The sequence below is a fragment of the Bubalus kerabau genome, chromosome 6 (genome assembly GCF_029407905.1).
Source record: "Bubalus kerabau isolate K-KA32 ecotype Philippines breed swamp buffalo chromosome 6, PCC_UOA_SB_1v2, whole genome shotgun sequence".
Lineage (NCBI taxonomy): Eukaryota > Metazoa > Chordata > Mammalia > Artiodactyla > Bovidae > Bubalus > Bubalus kerabau.
In genome coordinates, this window is record NC_073629.1 from 22038711 (window position 1) to 22058969 (window position 20259).

General features: G+C 47.4%; 6 non-coding genes across 6 annotated transcripts; 2 read left to right on the plus strand and 4 right to left on the minus strand.

Moving 5' to 3' along the window:
* Nucleotides 1-3592: 3592 nt before the first annotated feature.
* Nucleotides 3593-3665, minus strand: TRNAV-AAC (transfer RNA valine (anticodon AAC)). The gene has a single exon. It is a non-coding gene; the product is annotated as a tRNA-Val (tRNA).
* Nucleotides 3666-11565: 7900 nt separating this feature from the next.
* On the plus strand, nucleotides 11566-11636 carry TRNAG-CCC (transfer RNA glycine (anticodon CCC)). Its single transcript has one exon. It is a non-coding gene; the product is annotated as a tRNA-Gly (tRNA).
* Nucleotides 11637-12947: 1311 nt separating this feature from the next.
* On the minus strand, nucleotides 12948-13020 carry TRNAV-CAC (transfer RNA valine (anticodon CAC)). Its single transcript has one exon. It is a non-coding gene; the product is annotated as a tRNA-Val (tRNA).
* A 603-nt stretch (nucleotides 13021-13623) lies between these two features.
* TRNAN-GUU (transfer RNA asparagine (anticodon GUU)) lies at nucleotides 13624-13697 on the minus strand. The gene has a single exon. It is a non-coding gene; the product is annotated as a tRNA-Asn (tRNA).
* A 1189-nt stretch (nucleotides 13698-14886) lies between these two features.
* On the plus strand, nucleotides 14887-14958 carry TRNAQ-CUG (transfer RNA glutamine (anticodon CUG)). Its single transcript has one exon. It is a non-coding gene; the product is annotated as a tRNA-Gln (tRNA).
* Nucleotides 14959-17522: 2564 nt separating this feature from the next.
* On the minus strand, nucleotides 17523-17595 carry TRNAV-UAC (transfer RNA valine (anticodon UAC)). The gene has a single exon. It is a non-coding gene; the product is annotated as a tRNA-Val (tRNA).
* Nucleotides 17596-20259: the final 2664 nt, after the last annotated feature.

Genomic DNA, 20259 nt, shown 5'->3' on the forward strand with positions numbered 1-20259 from the left:
TGACGGCAAAGAGGCTCAAGAGGATAGTTTGGAGTGCTGGAGATGTTCTTGAACTGGATAGTGCTTCCACGGGTACGTTCAGTTGTCAAAAGTCATCAGACTTGAAATGGATAGATTGTATTATTTTAAAATTAATTCTTAAGAAATTTGATTTTTTAAAAATAATGAGAAGAATCCTTCCACATTTTAATAACTTAATTCAATGACACTCATTATTATTATTAGCATTAGAGGGTTCTTTTAGAAACGTATGTCTCTTAAGGTAAACAATTTGATTGAAAGTTCAACAGTTTCTTCATTTTTGTGTTTTTTCATTAAATTTATACACTAGTAAATTGAAATACTTTCAAGTTGGAATAGATTCTATAAGAGCTCAATCATATAAAAGCATATATATATATTTTTTCTCTTGGTTGGTATACCTAAATGACTGCATTATCATTCACTTATATTAACAGAAGTTACTTTTGAATTTAAGATGTTTCAAAATTTTACATATTTGTATGTTCTGTGTCCTTTTAATTTTTTAAAATAACACATATAGAGCTTAGGGGCTTCCCAAGTGATACTAACAGTAAAGAACCCATCTGCCAATGCAAGAGGCACAAGAGATGTGGGGTCCATCCCTGGTTCAGGAAGATTCCCCGGAGGAGGGCATGGCCACCCACTCCGTATTCTTACCTGGAAACCTCTCATGGTCAGAGGAGCCTGGGGGGCTACAGTCCATGCGTCCCAAAGAGTCAGACAGGACTGAAATGATTTAGCATGAACCCATGCACTTCTGCTACTTAGAATAATGTAAAAATCGATTTGAAGGAAAATGTGCAAAGTTGTTAACAGCAGTCCATTCTAGGAGGTGGGACTATGGATGACTGCTTATTTTCTTCTTTAGATATAGTTAACATTTTTAAATTAAAAAAAAATGAATGACCTGGAAGTGAAAGAACAGAAGAGAGAACAGAAGAGCTATGGAAGAGGTATTGGAAATGTGAGAGGAAAGGATAAAAGGGAGGGAAAACCTAGTTCTTGCAGAAGTGTGTAAGTTGGGGATTCAAGGGGAGCAGCTCTTGGAATAAGAAAGGTGTTTGGGAGGCAAGTGGGTCATGAGGATACTGCAGTTTTATTCGTCTTACATGACTCCTCCTTGGTGTTTTGTCAAAGAAACATGCGGGCTTAAATCTCTTGCCAAACATTTTTACCATATGTGTTCCTCTTTGACTAGCACCATATCCTGTGGAGCCAGGCAGGCTCCAGTTCAAATTGCTGCTTTCAGATCCCACTCACTGATTGAGTGACTAGACAAGTTATTTAACCTTCCATGTCTCAGATTTCTCATGTGTGAAATGAGGATGATGATATGATAGAAGCCTGCTGGAAGGATAAAGTGAGTACACCCATGTAAAACTTGTAGACAGAGCCTCAGCACATGGCACTTTGCATGTCACCATTGAGTGTAAGGTCTTGCATTTTGGCACTGCACTGCATAAAGTCTGGGTGTGGTTTTCTTTTAAGTTAGTGATATCTTTCAGTGGCAGCGGAACTTTCAAGAGAGAGTGAAGGAATCCTGTCTGACCGGCAGTAGCCTCCTGGGCTTGTGGGACCTGCCAGTTTACTAGTTCATCTGATCAGCTCATCAAAAGGGGAACAGTAGTCCAATTCCTTGCTTCAAAAATCCCCCAATTAAAAAAAAAATTAAGGTTTTACAGTTGAAAACATTCCTATACATGACTCAAGACCCAGAATTTTACATAACATATATATATATATATGACTACATAAACATTTAAAGTTAAAATACAAGCAATGGACCTTACTACGTGTATATATGTGTATATACAGCACACACACACACACACACACACACAGTATCAAGTTACACATGCCTGGGAAGAGGAGTCCACTGCCCCCTTGTCAGGTTCCCACTCCCACTCCTCCACCAACATAACCACTTTCACTGACTGCTTAGCTATTGATCTCCTTATCTCGAAATCAATATTGATAGCCGCACTCAGATTTTCCAGTTTCCCACCCAGACCCTGAAGACCAGCCTGCAAACGGGAAAGTGAATTTGTGTGTTTCCTTGCCCACTAGTTATCTCCAAGGTAGCCCATAGGTCTTGTATTCACCTGCAAACCCACACAGCCCACCTTGCCCCTCCTCATGGAATCAGCAAAGGAAACTGCCAGAACAAATGTAAGGCCAGCAGCTTTGCGATTTGGGGTGAACCAGATTCCCGGACACCTCAGTAAAGCGTGGGAGCTGAGCCAGAGTCAGGCTCTGTGATCTCCCCATCCAGCGTCGGTCCCCGCCACCGTACCAGCCTGCTCCTCTCTCTTGCAGTCTCTTTCTCTCTCTGGCTCATTCTCTGTTCTCTCCTGCCCTTGGCCTTCCTCAGATCTATTCGCCCTCTTCACACCTTTCCTTTCCCGTCCTCAAAAGACAGCTAAAGCCTTACATTGTATGGATCACAATAAACTGATCTCTTTCCAGCTGCAGCCACACGCACGCCATCTACTAAACCGATGTCCAGAAGCGCAAATGGTCGGACGAAGGCGGAGCAAACCAGGAGCCATCAGCTTCTTTCTGGGGCCCCTCGGCTCAAGCTCGGGGCTTCTTTTGGGCGCTGACATCTGCAGCGGCGAGGACGCTCAGGAGACCTTCTGCCCTCGGAACCTCCCGGCTCCCCGACGGGAACGAACAGGCTCAGTGGACTCCATCTCTCAGGTTGTCCGAGGCTCCGAAGTGGAAACGCCATTCTGTGAAACAGAAGTGGCTCCTCCCAGTTCCGTAAGTATGCTTGCTTTCTGTGGGACTGAGGATGAAACTCTCCTCCCGACTTTGTGGCGCAATCGGTTAGCACGTTGGTCTTTTAACCGCAAAGCTCCTGGTTTGAGCCCATCCAGGGACGTGTCTCACTCTCTTAGAATGTAAATGATGTATGATTGTTTCTAGTCTATGCATCCTCTCCCATGCTCCACTACCACCCTACTCCTCTGTGTCTTGTACACACACACACACACACACACACATACAAGCACGTACGTCCAGGTAGTCTGTGATCCTCAGAGAGGATCTCTGGAGGAAAGCAGGTTGACTGGGAATCCTAGAATGCATGAAAGAGTAGGCTCATCATCATCACACTGTAAACACCTTTTACCAATGAAATTTTCTCCACTGCGTATATACTCTCTATTTAACCTTTTCCATATACTTTTCCAATTAATTTGGTTCTATCCTTTTCCTCCTTTTTCCTTCCATTTTTCCTCCATTGTATCATAGAAAAAGCAAGAGAATTCCAGAAAGACATCTATTTCTGCTTCATTGACTCCTCTAAAGCCTTTGACTGCGTGGATCACAACAAAATATGGAAAATTCTTCAAGAGATGGGAATAGCAGACCACCTTACCTGCTTCCTGAAAAACCTGTATGCAGGTCAAGGAGAGATGAAACCAGTCAGTCCTAAAAGAAATCAACCCTGAATATTCTTTGGGAGGACTGATGGGGAAGCTGAAGCTCCAAGCCTCACTCCAGGCGGCAGACCTCTATTTTCTGTTTAAAATATGAATCTAAAAGTTTTGGGGGAAAGTGGAGTTGTTTCCGCCCGGTTTCGAACCGGGGACCTTTCGCGTGTTAGGCGAACATGATAACCACTACACTACGGAAACCACACGGCCAGTTGTGTCTAGTGACATACCCAAGAATTGCATGACCTTCAAATTTTCAAAGGAAGAGGACTCTGGAAACACAGGCAATCCGTCAAGTAAGGGTCTGCAGTTCCTGAAAGGGCCTGGTTTAGGGTTCCTCGCCTCTTCCGGGGCAAGGTCCCTGTGTGCCACCTTTGCGCCCAGAGGTCGCCCCCGCTGACTCCCCAGTTCTCAGAAGCCTCAGGAGGCGGGGCGGAGGGGGCGGGGGGGGGGGGGAGTAAGGTGCGTCTGAGCCCCAGGTGGCCACACGTCCGTCAAGGTGGACACAGCCCTTCCAGAGGCAGATCCACTGCCTTAGAGTCCCTTCCCATGGCGCCAGCGGGGACCAGGCTCGATGCTTCAAATCCCACTCGGGAAACAAAGGACCCGCCGTCCCCTCTACCCCGCCTGACCCGTGCGCTCCTCTCTCGCAGGCCTTTCACAGCAGCGCTTCTCCAGCGCCGCCTGGCACCGGGGGTTCCTCAGATTCCTGCGTCTGTGCCTGATTCTAGTCCTCTAGTTTCAGTCCAGATTCTAGTCCAGACTTGCATCACGCTTTCACGTTTAGCAGGAACGGCGGCAAAGACTGAGGCTCGGGTCATTTGTTGAATTCTTTTGCCTACCAGGCCCAGCATAAAGCCGCCTAGGAGCCAGGCTCGATCCACGCAGATCTGACCGTCTTCATTCCAAACTTGAGATTCTTCTTGAAGGGCGGGTTTGTTTTACATTTTACAATGTCTGAAACGCCTCTTGTTTTCCTTTTATAATTTTGCAGTCAACAGTTCGTGGAGCGCGAATGTAACAGAGAGGTAAATGCGTTTTTTTCTTTCAGAAAGCAGGTGTCTTGAAGGGTTTTCCTATTTACCTCACAGCAGGCAGAGTTTCTTTTCGCTGAAAGGTTTTAATGCAGTGGTGTCTGTGTGTCTGTCTGTCTCTGGTTTCCTTTAGCAGTAGAGCTTCTCAATTTGGGGAATGCATGTGCCCTTTTCTCCAGCAGTGGCTTTCCTCCTTTTCTCAGTGCGGCGTTGCGTTGGCGTCTGAGGTTCAGGGGCTCAGAACCCGAGGGAGGCGCCGGGCGCATGCGCACCGGCTCCCAGGCCGCAGGGCTCCTCCTGGTTCCGCGTGGACTCCGAGTGCGGTCGAGAGTGCTACGGCTCGACAGCACCCTCAATCGCCCTAGAGGCCTGAGTTGCCAAAGAGGCGGATTTGAAAATAGCTTTAGATCAGGGCGTTTCTTGAGATTTCGCCTTGCTTTCCTCCCCTGCAGGTCCTAGTTTTCACCTCCCACGTCCAGAGGAGCGGATTCATCGTTTTCTGTCGCACCGGCATGCTGACGTCCCACTGGGACGGGACGAGGGTGAGGTGGTCCTCTCCCCGTCAGGGTGGACGCGCAGCGGACGCCCGAGGGACCACAAACACACGGCTCCCTGCAGCAGAAATGGTAGGCACAGGGCTTTAGAGCCGGGGGGTGGAGCGTGCCAAGGGGACGGATCCATCTCCTGCCCCCGAAGATGTGACAAAGCACAACGACGCCTGCCCAACCCCTGGATCAGAGGCTCAGCCTCATCCAAGAACTGGACAAGGGAGGCTCCGCAGGTCGTGAGGGAAGACCTGGAATCCAGGTGTGGTGAGAGGTCAAGCTCTCTTTCTGAACCTGTTTCCTTGTGAAGCAGGGGCCACTTGGTTCTCAGCCGGTGATGGGCGGGTCCATCTACTCCCTGATCTTGACCTGATTTCGGGGCCTCCCCTGATAGAGGCTCGACCACCGGCTGCTTTTCCTCCTGGATCAGCTCAATCCGCAGAGCCTGACCCTCTTCATCATTGTGTCTTCGGCTGTGGTGTTGAATTCCTTCCCTTTTGTTCTCTGACTCAAATCAGATTGTCCCGCAGGTGTGCTGGGGTGAGGGAAAGCGAAGTGTGTTCACAAGGGATGATTTTCTTGGTTTTCAGAGAGATAATGAGTGCCACAGGTAGAGACGATGTAGGGCCCAGATGAAAAGGTGAGGGGATATCAGGAGATAAAAGTATCCTGCAGTCAGCTTTGTCCTGTGCCCTCTTGGATTCACTGACTGTGGCTTGTTCTACAAGGTGACTCAGAGCAGAGAAAGATGGGCTGGTTGTAGGCCCTATGGAGCTTTCCGGTGGTAAGGAACTGTTCCCCAATTTCTTCAGTTCAGTAGGGATGCAAGGATGGCAACATGCCAGCCTTCCCTATCTATCACCAAACCCTGGAGTTTGTTCAAATGCATGTGCATTGAGTCGGTGATGCCATCCAATCATCTCATCCTCAGCCACCCACTTCTCCTCTTGCCTTCAAACTTTCCCAGCAACAGGGACTTTTATACTGAGTCAGCTCTTCCCATCAGGTGTCCAAAATATTGGAGCTTCAACTTCAGCATCAGTCCTTGTGATGAATATTCAGGACTGATTTCCTTTAGGATGGACTGATTGGATCTTCTTTCAGTCCAAGTGGCTCTCGAGGGGCTTCTCCAACACCAGTTTAAAAGCATCAATTCTTTGGTACTCAGTTTCCTTTATAGTCCAACTCTCACATCCATACATGACCACTGGAGGAACCATAGCTTTGATTAGATGGAATTGTGTTGGCACGGTAATATCTCTGCTTTTTAATATGCTGTCTAGGTTAGTCATAGCTTTTCTTCCAAGGAGCAAGCGTCTTTTAATTTCATGGCTGTGGTCCCCATCTACAGAGATTTTGGAGCCCAAGAAAATAAAGTCTCTCGCTGTTTCCATTGTTTCCCCATCTATTTGCCATGTCATGATGGGATCAGATGCCATGATCTTAGTTTTTTGAATGTTGACTATTAAGCCAGCTTTTTCACTCTCCTCTTTCACTTTCATCAAGAGGCTCTTTACTTCCTCTTTGCTTTCTGCCATAAACGTGGTGTCATCTGCATGTCTGAGGTTATTGATATTTCTTGCAGAAATATTGATTCCAGCTTGTGCTTCACCCAGGCTGGCATTTCACGTGATGTACGTTGCATAGAAGTTAAATAAGCAGGGTGACAACACACAGTCTTGACATACTCCTTTCCTAATTTGGAACCAGTCCATTGTTTCATGTCTAACTGTTGCTTCTTGACCTGCATACAGATTTCTCAGGAGGCAGGTAGGGTGGTCTGGTGTTCCCATCTCTTGAAGAATTTTCCACAGTTTGTTGTGATCCACACAGTCAACGTCTTTGGCATAGTCAATAAAGCAGAAGTAGATGTTTTTCTGGAGCTCTCTTCCTTTTAATATGAACCAACGGATGTCGGCAATTTGATCTCTGGTTCCTCTGCCTTTTCAGAATCCAGCTTGCACATCTGGATGTTCTCAGTTTACATACTGTGAAAGCCTCACAGTGAGAATTTTGACCATTACTTTGCTAACGTGTGAGATGACAACAATTGTGTAGCAGTTTGAACATTCTTGGGCATTGCCTTTCTTTGGGACTGGAATGAAAACTGACCTTTTCCAGTCCTGTGGCTGCTGCTGAGTTTTCCAAGTTTACGGGCATATTGAGTGCAGCATTTTAACAGCCAGGCCCTCCTGTCCATCACAAGAGTTTTTTGAATGTTCTTCCCAATGGCCCATGAGTTATAAGTAGTCCAGTCTGTGTGGGAGATCGCTTACATACAATTGCTTGTCCTGTGTGAGCACCAGGTTGTGTTCCATGATCTTTTTAAAACGTTCTTTCCTTGGCCTCAGGCACTTTCTTCAAAAGGATACCCCGATCATTACTCTGCTGAGTACTTGAGGGAGCCCCTTTCATATCCCAGCATTCTCTCTCTCTCCCACTCTCTCTTATCACGGGACCTTTCTTCATGTTTCTTTTTTTATTATTAACTTTTATTTGAGTATATCTGTTTTCCAGTGTGTTAATTATGATGTTGTGTTAATAGCACAGTGAATAGGCTATACATATATTCCCTCTCTTTTGGATTTCCTTCTCATTTAGGTAACACAGAGTATCCAGTAATTCTCTATGCCATAAAATAGGTTCTCCTTTGTTATTTATTGTACCAGTTCAGCTCAGTTCAGTTGCTCAGTTGTGTCTGAGTCTTTTCGACCCTATAAACTGTAGCACGCCAGGCCTCCCTGTCCATCACCAACTCCCGGAATTCACCCAAACCTATGTACATTGAGTCGGTGATGCCATCCAACCATCTCATCCTCTGTTGTCCCCTTCTCCTCCTGCACTCAATCTTTCCCAGCATCAGGGTCTTTTCAAATGAGTCAGCTCTTTGCATCAGGTGGCCAAAGTATTGGAGTTTCAGTTTCAACATCAGTCCTAATGAACACCCAGGACTGATGTCCTTTAGGATGGACTGGTTGTATCTCCTTGCAATCCAGGGGACTCTCAAGAGTCTTCTAAACACCACAGTTCAAAAGCATCAATTCTTCAGTGCTCAGCTTTCTTTTTAGTCCAAATCTCACATGCCTTGACTAGATGGAGCTTTGTTGGCAAAGTAATATCTCTGCTTTTTAATATGCTGTCTAGGTTGGTCATAACTTTCCTTCCAAGGAGTAAGTGTCTTTTAATTTCATGGCTGCAGTCACCCTCTGCAGTGATTTTGGAGCCCAGAAAAATAAAGTCTGCCATGATTTCCGATGTTTCCCCATCCACTATTTGCCATGAAGTAATGGGACTGGATGCCCTGATCTTAGTTTTCTGAATATTGAGCTTTAAGGCAACATTTTCACTCTCTTCGTTCACTTTCATCAAGAGGCTCTTTAGTTCTTCTTCACTTTCTGCTATAAGTGTGGTGTCATACATAGCATCAATAGTGTATATAGGTAAAGCCTAATTTCCCAATTCACCCAGCACCCCTTTCAGCCTCGATATCCATACCTTTGCTCTACATCTGCTTTACAAATAAGAATCACTGGATCTTTGTCCTGTGAACTCTAGCTGCCTTGCTCTCCACCAATACTACCTGAAATCCTCCTCTTGGTGCCCAGCCTGGGAACTCACTGAAGGCAGGAAGCTGGGCCCATGGCAAGACTCACCTTGTTTGTTTACCTCTCAGGGCTTGCTATCCTTTGCTGCCTGATGTCCAGTGTCTTAGAAATTAGTATTTCATGCTTTTTGTCTTTTTGTTCTTTGGGAGTGGGATAAAGAGGGAGAGTGAGCTTTAGGAAGGAGGGTTAATCTGATTTCTGTCACTGCACCTTTGCTAGAAACTGAAGGCATCTCTTTATGTTCTTAATTTTCCCTAAATAGATGTGCTAATTTATATTCCAATGTATTTTGCCGACTCAAGGAAACAGTCTTTTGCTTCATGGTCTTGCCATCACAAGAAATTGTCAATACACCTGTCTGTTACTCTAACAAAGGAATTTGTGCCCTACTGACTCAACTTAGCGGGAGGTACAATGAAAAGGCAATGTGTACATTTCCAGAGACTGCACATATTCAGCAACCAAACTTCCAAGCTGATTGGAAAGTATTCTAATAATTGTAACTGTTTTCAGTGGTGACCAAGTCATTGAGTCCAGACAAGACCAGCCAGAATGACTCTGGAGAGCCTCTTGCAGAGCAGCTTATGGATTACAAGAGTTTAAAAAAAAAAAAAAAAAGACTGGTCCCAGACATTTATCCTCTTCCCTTCATGAGTTGTATTTTGGCTTTGGTTGGATGCACACAATCTAATGAGGGGTCTCCCTCCTTGCAAGCCTGAGACTGTCTCTGTATGGTATCTCAACAGTACGTGGCTACATATGCAAAAATTATCTCATTTGAGACAAATTGTTGCAAGCTACAGAATCCTGCACCAATAATACATCTTGTGCAAACCTGGATCCTTAGAGTTCCTGGTTCACCTTCCACTGATTCCTCAGTTGAAGTTCATGAGGAAAGAAGAGCTCTTCAGATTTTCTGTACTCAGTCAAGGATGTCTCTAGGTTCTAGGACATTTCTCTCTGCCCTTCTCTCTCCCTCTTGGAGTTTGTGTCCTTCTGTCCCTTATACTCTAGGCCTGTGTGGATCTTACCCACATTCTGTCTTCTTCATCAGTTTTCCAAAACTGTGCATTAGGAGTCCTTAAGTCAGCAAGCACTTACTAGGTGCTCACCAGGTACCAGGCCTTCTCTAGGAAAACTGCTGTATCAGGAGGAAATCCAAGGTCCCACTCCTTGGTGCATTCAAACCAGGAGGCATCAAAAATAAGAATCTCACTCACACACACACAGACAAATAAGAATCACAGCAGGAGAGCAGCCTGTCATGTTCTTCTCAAGTTCACCTGCCTGCCAGCACCTAAGGACCCTGCAGTGACTAAAAGAAGAATTACCTAGCACATGGGAAAATGGGTGACTTGAGATCTAGAAGGCAGGTAACTAAGAATCAGGAATTTTTGTTTTTTTTGTTTTTTTTTTTTTTTTTTTTAAATAAAGGAGTATATCAGGTAAGCAACATGTCCTTACTTAACTTAAAGAGTCCATGTGTTGTGCTCTTCTTCAAGTGACGTTATGGCTACATTCAGGAACATCTCCTAAAGATACCCACATGTTCTCTTAAGGTGTTAAGCTAGAGCTCTTCTATATATAACCTATAAAAATTTGGGCATTATTATTTCTACCTTAATTAGAAATTTTCCAGGCAAAGACTATACATTAATTCAACCAATTTAATATCAGTCAAAGAGCTTAAAGTTAATGATAGATCTTAAAATTGCAATTTGAGCTGAGGCATGTCTGATAAATGCTGATTAAAATCACATATTCGATGATACCTAAAAACATGGACCCCAAATTGAAAGAGGAATAATTATATCACTATTATTTCTTAAATCAAAAGACTTAATCCTGATTTAAAAGATATTATATGGTATATTTAATTTACTGGAGCACATAATTTGAAATTTTATAAATAATAATAAATCTGAAAGTAACCATGAGATAGTTTTTAGACCAAAATTATTAGGGTAGTGTGGTGCATACCGAGAGTCATCTCTGGGAGCATGACCGGACAAACATTTTCTATGTAATTACACATCAATTATTAGAATTTTCAGGAGTGTAAGTGTATTTGAGATTCATCCTTATAATCAACTTGAATTTTATTCTTGTTTGTAGCATGGACAGCACTAATTTATCTAAAGCTAAACCTTTTTTATATTCCTGAGTTACATTTCAGCAAAACAGAGTTAAAGGAAAAAAAAGAAAGAAAAAAACCACATGGTTGCTATTCAGTGAGATAGAAAAGGTGGTTCAGAACTCCCCTTGGAGAGAGACAGAATGACATATGTGTGGGAAAGCAGGGTGCCTCTGTGCTTGAATTCAGACTGGACCTGGGACTGGATCAAGGCCAGAACACAAGACTAAGTATTATTGTCATAGGCCAGCCACCCAACCGACAGCACCCACACAGCAGTTCTGGGAAGCTTTTGAGAATATTCCCCTCCCTTTGCAGCATTTCCCATCTGGTTCTCTCATCCTCCGACCACAGGGAAGGATTCTTCACCTCTGTGTCCTGACAGAACACTTTACGCTCCCTGCAGGGCATGGAGAGCCAGGCAAGAGCCAAGGGGGCAGCTGTACTGCCTCGATGGGTTTCTAGCAAAGGAGCGTGGAAATCCCAAGAACAGAGGAGCCTGGTGGGCTAGAGTCCAAGGGGTTGCAAAGAGTTTTGGATAAGACTGGGCCAGTGTGCACGAGCACCAGGCGGTTCCACCACTCAGACGGATCCAAAGCACACCTGAGTGCCCGCCAAAGCAACCCGCAGGAGGCCAGAGGTCAGAGGGCAGCCGGTGCAGCTGAGGGCGGAGGACGAAAGCCTAGACCGTCCTACAAGCACAGGGCATGAGTGGCCTGCACTTGAGAAAGACCTGAATAAAACTCCATCTAGGCTATCCCTGCAAATATGCTCTCTATAGCAGCATTGGTGGTTCAGTGGTAGAATTCTCTCCTCCCACGCGGGAGACCCGGGTTCGATTCCCGGCCAATGCATTGTTGTTGTGTTGCTTTTGAGCTTTGCTGGCCCATGGAGAGAGGAATGCTACAGTCCAAGGGATGGCCAAAAGTCCAAAAGGACTGAGCGACTAACACACATATACCTTCTCTACATCCTAAAGAGAACGGATTCCAGGTGCTGAAGGGCCAAGAGGGCCCCTTTCTGGACGGGAAAGCTGTTCCCTGGCCTTAGAAGACAGGTCCCACAAAAATTAGCTTTGAGAGGGACGCCAAAGGAAAGGAACAATCCCGAGATATTGGCACGTTACTATCAAGTGATGTCATGACTCTTATATAAAGAAAGAATGTGATGTTAACTGGGCACTTAGGTACAGGATATAGGATGTTCGTTTTCTTGCAAACTTTTGGTATCTTACAAAAGCTTTTGGTTTGGGATTTTAATGACTTTTTGGAACTGAAGCCTCACATTCTCTTTGAATGAAAACTCTGTTAAGTAAGATTCTGGGTTTACCATGCCAGGAGAAAAGAGTGGAGGCCAGCTGGCCAGCACAGGCTATTCATGGCATCTCAGCTCCAATAACCAGCCTGAGGTCCAGGACCCTGAAGCCCGGACTCAGCAGCATTTAGAAACTCTGTGCAGAAATGTTCTGCCCTGGACCTTTAAGCAAAGTACACTTCCGATCTGGGCAGGAAGAGAGAGACTTATGTGAGTGCAGACGCTGAAAGAAAGAAAGTTTTCCCTGACCGGAATCAAACCCAGGCCACAGCGGTAAAAGCACCGAATCCTAGCCACTAGACCACCAGGGAGCTGTAAACAAATTAGTTACTTAGTTTCTGCCGGTGAAAGGTGCGTGGAAGATGAGGCTTCAGAAAGTCAGAAAGCGGGAAAGGCAATGTCGCAGCGGCCCAGGGCTGTGTGCAGCTGTGCAGGGCTCCCAGCCGTGCCCCCGCTGCTCATCGCCCTTCACGTCTCCTTTCCTGGGCGTCGCTTTTGCTCTGGGGCAAGGACACAAAGTAGCGGACTGGGTCCCTCCTGGTCTAGCTGTAGCGCTGCGTGCTGCCGAGCCCAGGTCTTGCTCTCCTTGTGAACCTCGGTTTTCTTTGTCGTCAGGCTCGGTGATGAGTGGCGGGTGATGAGCGGATCCGTCCACCTCCAGATCTCTGACGTGGCTCCGGGGCCTCTCCGAACGCTGAATAAAGAGACTTCCAGGTGGTCACCAAGTCTTCCTCCAGCTGCGTCCCCTGCCTCACCCCGTGCCTTTCGCGCCTGTTGGTTTTGCCAAAGAGAAGACACATCTCGGGGCGGGGCGGGGGGGGGGGGGGGGGGCAAAAAGAAAGGGAAAAACCTGTTCCCGACTGGTTTCGAACCGGGGACCTTTCGCGTGTGAGGCGAACGTGATAACCACTACACTACTGAAACGGGGTAAACTCTGTTCCTCAACACTGTATCCATGAAATTCGAGGTCCCGCCACCAGTAATCACACCACCAACTCTTAACACTCAAAGAGGAACCTTGAAGCTCCAAGCTCTCTCAGGCACGGAGACGGCGGCTCCCAAGGGCTCTGCTTTAGGGTTCCTCCTCTCCCATGAAGTGAGGACCCTCGGGCCCCCACAGGTTGCCTTTGGGGCCCCGCACCCGACAAAGAATCCTCAAACCCTCAGCTGCACACCCTGAGTTCAGGGGTCGCCCCCGCCGACCCCCCAGCTCCCGGAACCCACAGGAGGCGGGGACGGTGGGTGCGCCCGAGGCCCAGGTGACCCCCGAAACCCAGCGGTGTGGAAGCCGCCCCTCCCGGGCTGCGGACCCGCGCCTCGGTGGTCCTGTTCTCGGCGCCGGCGATCAGCGCTCGGGGCTCTCAGGAATGACCGACGCTTCCGATCCACCCGGGACGCGCCCTCCCCGCTGTTTCTTTGCACCTGACTCCTGTTGTGTTTCTCTGCAAGTCCGTTGGGCGCATCACTTCTCCGGTGTCCTCCTGGCAAAAGAGAGTCTCTTTGGTGTTGCCTAAAATGTCACCCTTTCGTCCCTGGGTGGGCTCGAACTACTAACTTTTCGGTTAACAGCCGAACGCGCTAACCGACTACGCCACAGAGACAGCAGTACGGGGTTCTTTTGGACTCTCTCTGGAGTAGACACTCATTTCCGGGGTGAGCGCTCTGTCCCCCAGAGAAACGGTGCCGTTTTCCTGCCCCTACTCGCCACAGATGCCAGCGCCCCCGGAGAAACCTCCATCCAGGCCTCGAAGGTTCCTGGCTTGAACCGAAGTAGATCCAAGCACAGCTGAACACCGGGGTGCTCCCACGGTGGCTCTTCATGTTTCCTCGCCTACACCCAACGAATGAGAGTTTGCCCACCCTGGCAAAGGCCTCCGGGGCTGTGCTTCGGTTTCCTGTGTTCACCAGGCGGTTTCCACCAGAGTGGGCTTCCCTGGGGGCTCAGACGGTAAGAATCCGTCTATAATGCAGGGCATCCTAGTTCAATCCTTGATTTTGGAAGATCCCCTGAAGAAGGGAATGGCCTCCCACTCCAGTATTCTTATCTGGAGAATCTTTGGACAGTGGAGCCTGGGAGGTACAGTCCCTAGGGACACAAAGAGTTGAACACGACTGAGCGACATTGACTTCAGTTTAAGTGAGTATAGCTCGTTTCTCTGAGTGTTTTCTTTAAATGGTTATTTGTACTCACATTGTAAATTTAACAATATACACTTGTTGTGAGAATAACTTATCCCTCTCCAAATCAGAAATATATGAAGAATAAAAGAAGAGTTCTCCTGCCTCCATTCCCACTCCACCGCTGACACACTTTATATGTTACAGGTAAGAGGTGGTGGCCGCTTAGGAGTGTGATCAGCGCTGTGAGAAAACTAAGGGACCCAGGAAACCCTGCCTCTTGCCCTGACGACCGTCTGCCCCGTCTGGGCTATGGGAAAAGGGTGAAGGCAAAGAAAAGGAGAATAACACTCTTATTTGCAGAAATTTTACCTCGGGATGGGACACTCTGGTTAACCTAAACAGAATATGTGGTTGGTGTTAGAGACCTAGGGGGTCCTCCCTGGCACAAAACCCAAAGTGGATTTCACCTCATTTTCTGAGGTGAGAGTGAGCTGAGTCGATCAAAGAAGAGGAGCAGAGAGAAAGCGAGAGGGTTGAGCACCTCGGGGAGTCAACCGTATTGGAGTCTCCTCAGGGCCTTAGAAGGCCCTGAGCTTATGGGTGGGACGTATGGAGGCTAAAGAAGCGGATACCGTTGTCTGGCGATGGAGACCAGGTGGCTCCCGAGGGGGTTCCATGGTGTAATGGTGAGCACTCTGGACTCTGAATCCAGCCATCTGAGTTCAAATCTCGGTGGGACCTTTCTGCCTAGTTAGAAGAAGAACACTTTTTACTCCCCTAATAGGACCCACCTTCCGGCTCCCGCGACCCTCAGCGGCGTGGTTCACACAGACACGACGGACAGGTGTGGGACTGACCCGGAGCATCCTCGCTGGACCCGGGTGGCTCTGCCCTTCTCTGGCCATCAGAGCCCGGCCCTCCCTCTGCCCTCCAAGCCCTGGTCAGGGGCGCAGTGGCCCAGCCAGTGCCTCCCCCTCGTCGGGTCCCCTGGGTCTCTGGAGTCAAATCAGAGGCTGAGCTCACTGAGTCCTGCCCTGCCAGGGGGCTTCGCACCGCAAGTCTTGTAACTGCACGGTTGTCCCTGTGAGTAAATAGTGTCGGGGATGAGCTGCCATGTCAGATATTCACATATTAGATGATACCTAAAAGCCAGGACGGGGGAGCCTGATGGGCTGCCGTCTATGGCATCGCACAGAGTCAGACACGACTGAAGCGACTTAGCAGCAGCAGCAGCAGCAGCAAAAGCATTTACGGAGAAGGCAATGGCACCCCACTCCAGTACTCTTGCCTGGAAAATCCCATGGACGGAGGAGCCTGGTTACCCCCACGTTGAAAGGGGAATATAAGTAACTATGATTTCTATAATTAAAAGACTTAATCTTCGTTGAAAAATATGATTATATGCTATATTTAATTGTCTGTGGCACATAATATTGAATTTTATAAATGGAAATATTTTTGGGGATTAGAGTTTGCTTATGGGAAACAAAGCAATACAGGAAATTTAGGCAGTTCACTTTCATTAGGATTTTGAATAGAAAATAAATATAAGACTTCTACAGAGTACATCATGAGAAACGCTGGACTGGAAGAAACATAAGCTGGAATCAAGATTGCCGGGAGAAATATCAATAACCTCAGATATGCAGATGACACCACCCTTATGGCAGAAAATGAAGAGGAACTACAAAGCCTCTTGATGAAGGTGAAAGTGGAGAGTGAAAAAGCTGGCTTAAAGCTCAACATTCAGAGAACGAAGATCATAGCATCCAGTCCCATCACTTCATGGGAAATAGATGGGGAAACAGTGGAAACAGTGGCCGACTTTATTTTTCTGGGCTCCAAAATCACTGCAGATGGTGACTGAAGCCATGAAATTAAAAGACACTTACTCCTTGGAAAAAAAGTTATGACCAACCAAGATAGCATTTTCAAAAGGAGAGACATTACTTTGCCAACAAAGGTTCATCTAGTTAAGGCTATGGTTTTTCCTGTGGTCATGTATGAATGTGAGAGTTGGACTGTGAAGAACGCTGAGTGCCGAAGAATTGATGCTTTTGAACTGTGGTGTTGGAGAAGACTCTTGAGAGTCCCTTGGACTGCAAGGAGATCCAACCAGTCCATTCTGAAGGAGATCAGCCCTGGGATTTCTTTGGAAGGAATGATGCTAAAGCCGAAACTCCAGTACTTTGATCACCTCATGCGAAGAGTTGACTCATTGGAAAAGACTCTGATGCTGTGAGGGATTGGGCGCCGGAGGAGAAGGGGACGACACAGGATGAGATGGCTGGATGGCATCACTGACTAGATGGACATGAGTCTGAGTGAACTCTGGGAGCTGGTGATGGACAGGGAGGCCTGGTGTGCTGCGATTCATGGGGTCGCAAAGAGTTGGACACGACTGAGTGACTGATCTAATCTGATCTGACAACTAGAATAGTATGATACCAATATTTTACATATTTTTAGAAAATCTGAAAGTCAACATGAAGTAGGTTTTAGACTAAAATTATTAAAGTTGGGTAAAGCGTACCAGGAGTCATCTCTGAGAGTATGACAGGACATTTTCTATGCAATTATATATCAATTATTAGAATTATCTAGAGTGTTAAAAGTATTCAAAATTTATCCTTACTATCAATTTGAAATTTTTTCTTATACGTAGCATGGAGAGCACTAATTTATCTAAAGCTAAATGTTTTTTATATTCCTGAGTTACATTTCAGCAAATCAGAAAGTTCAAGGGGGAAAAAAAAAAAACCCAATGGGTTCTATTCACTGAGATAGAAAAGGTGGTTCACTACCCCACTTTGGAGAGAGGGAGAGTAGAATATGTGTGGTAAAGCTGGATGCCTCTGTGCTTGAATTTGGAGTGGACCTGGGACTGGGTCAAGGCCAGAACAACACAAGACTAGGCATTATTATCTTGGGGCTTAGACCCACCTAACAGCACCCACTCAACAGTCCTGGAGAGCTCTTGAGGATACTCCCCCTCCCTTGGACGCGTTTCCCATCTGGTTCTCTATTCCGCCAGCCACAGAGAAGGACTTTTCACCTCTGTGTCCTGACAGAACACTTTATGGTCCCTGCAGGACACAGGGAGGCAGGCAAGAGTGAAGGGGGCAGCTGCACTGACCCCATGGGTTTCTAGCAAATTAGCGGGAAAATCCCATAGAGAGAGGAGCCTGACTGGCTACAGTTCATGGGGTTGAAAAGAGTAGGACATCACTGAGCCAGTGCGGGTCAGGACGAGGTGGTTCCACCAATCAGAAATCTCCGCGATGGGGTGGTGGAGGAGAGCAACCTGTTTCCGCCCGGTTTCGAACCGGGGACCTTTCGCGTGTAAGGCGAACGTGATAACCACTACACTATGGAAACGGGACACCCTCCAATACTTAACACTGTATTCATGAAACCCCGAATGCTGCCACCAGCATCTAGACCACCTAATTTTAACACTCAAACAGGAACCTTGAAGCCCCAAGCTCGCTCTGACGCGGAGACGCCAGTTCCCGAGGGACCTGCTTTAGAGTTCCCCATCACCCCTAAAGTGAGGACACTGGGGTCCCCACAGGTTGCATTCGGGGTCCTGCACCCAACGCAGAGGCCTCAGACCCTTAACTCCGCACCGGAGCTCAGGGGTCACCCCAGCCGATTGCCGAGCTCCTGGAAGCCCCAGGAGGTGGGGAGGGTAGGTGTGTCCGAAGCCAGGCGATTCTGCTGCTCAGTGATGTAGATGCCGCCCCTCCCGCACCGCGGCCTGTGCCGCGGTGGCCCTTTTCACAGCACCGGCGGTCAGTACTCGGGGGTCAGTACTCGGGTCTCAAGAATGATCAACTGTCGGGTGCCACGCTAGGCATTACTGACAAAATGGAAGCACGGCCCCAAGCCCCTCTCTTTGTCCTGCAGGCACGGACCCGGGATGAAGGAGTTAGGCCTTGTGATTCTGTCTTGTTTTTTCCTCTCCTCGGCTGAGTTGACTGAAAAGGAATATTAAGTTGCTTATTGTTCTTGAGAGGACCATGAGAAGGCACAAAGCTTTCTGCAGCTGTGCTAAGAGAATAATTCATAAAGTTAATCATTGACATTTGTTTAAGGACTTTTACAAAAGAGTGTTCCAGGATAAGCACATAAGCAGCAGCTTGAGGCCATGGGAGAGATTGCTATCTGAAGCCTATTTGTGAGGAAAATATTGATGGCAAAGGAGTGTACTGAATTTAGTGCTTAGAAATAATTAAAATAGTTAGAAGTTAAAGATTTAAGGAATGTTGTAATGTTAGCATATTTTACTATAGCTTATAGAGGTTAGGAATTTCAGAGATACTAATAGCTAGAAGCCTTTTTAAGAGATAGTGAGCTCAGGATGTTAGGGGCAAACAGGATTTAGAAAGATAAAAAATAAACTGAGGAATGTAGCATGAATTACAATGTAATCACAAGTTAACTATAGGACACATAAGAATAAGTAGCTAATAGATGGTAAAGCTGATTCTGAGAGAATGGCTGAAGCAGGAACTCTGTTTGAAGGGCAACAATGATTTATGGAGATAGTAAATCTGGGTGAGGGGGAACTGAAAATGTCAAACCTCTGACCCAATGTTTTTGTAAAAGTATAAAAGAGAATCTTAAACTTGAAATAAATAGGCAGTCCAAGAAAACTGAGAGGCTGCCTCATTTTCTCTCCGACACCGTCCATCTCTTCAGGCTGAATCCCTGGCTGCTGAAGCTGGACTCAGGCAATCTACGCTTCCAATCCCCCGAGACCCACCCTCTCCCCTGTTCCTTTGTCCCTGACTCCTGTGCTCTTTCTCTGCATGCCAGCTCGACGCTGCACTTCCTGGTGTTCTCCTGGCAAAAGGGAGTCTCTTCGGTGGTCTCTAAAATGCCACCCCACCGTCTCTGGGTGGGCTCAAACCACCAACCTTTACGGTTAACAGCCGAATGCTACGGAGAGAGAGGTATCAGCTTTTCCTGGGGTCTTTGGAGTTGACACTTCTTCCTAGGATAAGACCCCTGCCCCCAGGGAAACGATGCCACTTCCATGCCCTCTATGACCTCAGATGCCAGAGCCCCCGGAGGTACCAGGAGCCAGGGCTTCAATCCTGTGGGCCTGAACAGAAATAGATCCAAGGACAGCTGAACACACGGTGGGCTCCCATGATGGCTCTTCCCAAGTCCTCGCCTACACCCAACGAATGAAAGTTTGTCCACCCTGGAATAGGCCTCTGGGGCTGTGTTAGGTTTCCTGTGTCCACCAGGCGATTTCCACCAGAGTGGGCTTCCCTGGGGCTCAGATGGTAAGAATCCGCCTGCAATGCAGGACACCCAGGTTCAATCCCTGGTTTGGGACTATCCCCTGGAGGAGGGCGTGCAACCCACTCCAGTATTCTTGCCTAGAGAATCCCCATGGACAAGGAGCCTGGCGGGCTAAGTCCATGGGGTGGCAAACAGTCTACAGGACTTAGCAACTAAGCACAGAGGTCACGGGGATGGTCGTTCTGTGTCCGCCCACCGCCAACAGAGTCCGGCACTCACTGCGATGCTCTAAGACTTGGATGAATACATTGTCTTTAGCCCTTCGTCCCATGAAGGCCGTTGAGAAGGGAAACACAGAAAAGTTTTCAAAGTGAATGGTTCTTTTTTAAAAGACTTTATCCCAGTTTTTGGAATCTGCAGCATCCAGTGGGGTGGGCAACGGAAAGGCCCCTGGAGCAGCGCAAGCTGGGTGGAGCCCCTGCCTCCCAGCCTGGGTAAGCTGCATTCTGTGAGGTTTGCCTGGGAGCGGGAAAGGGTGAAAACCAAGCTGGGAAGGCTGGTTTGGGAGGAAGGCATGGAGACCTCCCAGGAGGCTTGGGCAGGAATCCTTAGAGCTGAACATTGCTCCACTCCAGGTAGCAGAGTGGGGAAGGAGGGACAGGGCTGGTGCAGGCAAGAATCAAGGAGGCCTAAGGAGAGGGGAGGAAGGAGAGAATAAAAGAATTTATGCTTCTATCCTTTCTCCCTCCCTCTCTTGCCTTCTCTCCTCTTCTTGGTCTTCTTCCC